The following is a 3,352-nucleotide window of genomic DNA, read 5'->3' as shown; positions in this document are numbered from 1 at the left end:
AAGTTAATGCTGTGTTACTACTACTCTTGGAATTTTATTTCTTTGTGATTATATGAGCATGAAGGAAAGTGAGGAAGATTGCACACAAATTTGTTAATATAGGTTACTTGGGGAGGAGGGGCAGGGAGAAGAAAGCAAAAAAGAGAAAAAGATCATATATAAAAAGTATAATATGCGTAGTATAACATGACCCCATTTATTAAAGTTATATGTGTATATGAGCATTAATGAAAAAATAAATCTATATCTGATGACTTAGAGTGAAAAAAGGAGGAGCAGAGGACAGATACTGGGTGGGGTGCCGAGTAGGTATTGTGTTCACGGTTAATTCCCTCAACTGCCCCATGAGGCAGGTATTATTATCCCTCTCCTGGAGCTGACAACACTCCAAGGATAGCGTCAGAACTACATACGTGACAAAGAGTGTTCAAACCAGCTCTATCTGGCGCCAGTGCCCAGGACACTTTACTCTGTGAAAAATGGCTCGCAAACTGTGGGATCAGTCCGCCCCCTCTTTCCTTTGCCTTCTGAGTGTAGGTCTTCATGTTTCTGTTTCTCAGCCTCTTTTCATGCCTCATTCTCTTTTTCTTTTCTGGCTGCACCGTGCGGCATGCAGGATCCAGTTCCCTGACCAGGGATCGAACCCGGGCCCCCTTGGGTGGAAGCGCAGAGCCTTACTCACTGGACCACCAGGGAAGTCCCTTGCCTCTTTCTCTTGTTGACGGTCTGTTCCTTGCTCTCCCAGCCATTCACTCACCAAACATTTCCTGAGCTTGTACTGTGTGCCAGGCAGGCCCTCTTCTGAGCAGTCCCTGCCCTCCTGGAGCTTACACTCCAGGCTAAAAGCAGATCAGCTGTAAAATGTGAGGACAGATGCTGGAATCTGCTATGGAGAAAAGGGAAGACAGGAAGGGGAGGGGAGTGTCGGGGAGAAGGGGTGCTGGTCAGGAGACCCGGGAGGGGTGGGAGGGGAAGGAGCCGGGGGTCGGGGGGCGTCTGGGAGAAGGCGTCTCAGTGGAGCAAGCAGCCAGCTCAAGGCCCCCGAGCTGGGCGACCAGGGCCTGTGTGGACAGGTCAGGAGGGGTCAGAGGCTCACCGCAGGGCTGGAGGCCACTGAGGACAGCCACTTTCTGACCGACAGGCTTTGCCATCAGCCTCCCGATTTATGGGGACGCTCTACCATCCCTGCTCCGGCTCTGGGTGCGTGGGTTAGGGTGTTAACCCCACAGGGAAGCTCATTTCTGCCTCTCAGGGGTTTGGGTCACAGATACCGCAGCCCCCCAGGGACGACAGGGGGCAGTAATGGGCCCAGGCTCACGGGGGCTCTGAGGGCGGAGCTGTCTCCACCCTACCGTCACTTCCCCCCGGGGCTTGAAGCTGCCCCGAGGGCGCCAGCTTCCAGGGCCAGTGACCACAGCCCCCCGTGTGTGCACCTCTGGTCCCTGCCCCTTCCCTTCCCGGTGCCTGTGAGGCTCTCCCTCATCCCTGCCGCTGAAATCCCACCTCGTAAAACTTGAGCTGGGCCCCTGAGGGTGGCCCCTGAACTCCACAACCCTCCGTGCCTCTGCTGTGGCCTCCAGTCGTCTCCAGTTTATTTACAGTCTGCCTTTCCCGGCTCACCGTTCCTCCTCCGAGGCGGCACCACGTTGCTCATCCTCAGCGCCGCTCGCACCCTGCAGCCTCGTGCCCTGTCCTGCAGGTGCTTCATTTGTCGAGAAGTGAAAGCAAGAGGAAGAAATCCCATGTTGCAAATATAAAATGTAGGCAAAAACACCAACTAATAAATTCTAGTACTTTCGGGCTTACAAAATACTTTTCTCCACAGTATCTCAGTTTATCTTCACAAGTCCGTAGAAGGGAGTTTCTATCCCTTTAAAATGAATCAGGCTTTTGCCTTAAATTTCCATTACACTTTATCTTAGAACCTCTGGACCAAAAAGATAAAATCCCCTGAGTTGGGTTCTGGTATGTCGCGGGGAGGGCCGGGACCCAGGAATGGGGACAGAGGAGAGGGAGCCCGCCCAGAGATCTGGTCTGAAGCGGAAAAAGCAGCATCAGTGAAGCGAAAGTGCAGGACAGAGCCGGCCCCGGAGCCCGCGCCGGTGCCGGCCTGCGGAGCCCCCATCCTGCACAGCAGCTGGAGCGGGCAGGTGTCTGTGTCGAGGCCCAGCTCCCCTGAAAGGAGTAAATACTGGCTTTCTGCCTCTCTTTTCAGTGTGAAAGGATAATTTTCAAAGAAAAGGTAAAATCATGGCTCCCATCCAGATATAAAATGAACAAGTGTTAAATTTATTCCGCTCATAGTTGCATGTGAGAACTAGGCAGTTGCTAGAAGTGGTTCAAGGGAGCAGAGAGGCACACGTTCATCTGGAGTCGAAGATGCCAGAGGATTGTGCAAGTGCAGCAAAACTGGCTTTTCCAGAGGAAGGAGGGCTGTCCCTTGTGTTTGCATATCACAGACACGGACTATTCTGAGCTGCTATCAGTTCTCCATAAGCTCGGATCTGCAAAGCGTGCCTGAAGGGTGTGCTTTGTGCAGTGTGCAGTTTTCTGTCCAAGCACAGATTCTCCTGACACGACCTCACAGATTCTAAAGCTGAGCCGCTTTAGTGGAGGGAAACTGACAGTGCTGGACAGTCGTGCAAGGTTGGCACTACTAACTGATGGGGTTGTTGTGAGCATTAAGGAGACCGTGCTTTTAGGTTATCACAGCACCCGGGGCATAATAGGTATCTGATAACTACCAGCTGCTGACACTGTCCTGTTAGGAGACATCTCACACACTCACACACACACACACACACACACACACACACACACACACACACACACACACACGGGCCCAGGGCTTCACGTGTGGGCCTCACACCTGTCACCACCTGTGCAGTCTAATCATCGTTTCCCTTGCTCCTAACTCACCTGCTCGTGTCCATTCTTGCCTGGACGTGCTCCCACCCTCCTCACAGAAGCCAAAGTGACCTGAACATGTGAACTGGAGCGAGTCCCTGCCTTTGTTAATAATCTTCAGCAGCCTGGTGTTGTGTTTGCAATGAAACCCTGGGAGACCCTGTGCTCTAAGATTCCCGCCTGCTTCTCCAGCTGCCTGGTGAACCAGTCTTCCTGCTGCATCCCTGTTCCTGCCACACCCCCTGGAATTCTCCTCTGTGCTCATTCACCTTGGAAAGGACTTTCCTGACCACCCCTTTAAAGGGGGCTCACCCACTGCCCCATCCGATAACTGTCTAAGCCTCTTTCCACCTATTAAAACCCTGATCGCAAGTTATGATACTTTTTCTGCCCCTCCCCTGGAGCACCAGTTCCATGAGTCTGTCTTGTCCCTGCTGTTTTCTCA

This window comes from Eschrichtius robustus, chromosome 18 (genome assembly GCF_028021215.1).
Source record: "Eschrichtius robustus isolate mEscRob2 chromosome 18, mEscRob2.pri, whole genome shotgun sequence".
Taxonomy (NCBI): domain Eukaryota; kingdom Metazoa; phylum Chordata; class Mammalia; order Artiodactyla; family Eschrichtiidae; genus Eschrichtius; species Eschrichtius robustus.
This window is presented reverse-complemented; position numbering follows the sequence as displayed.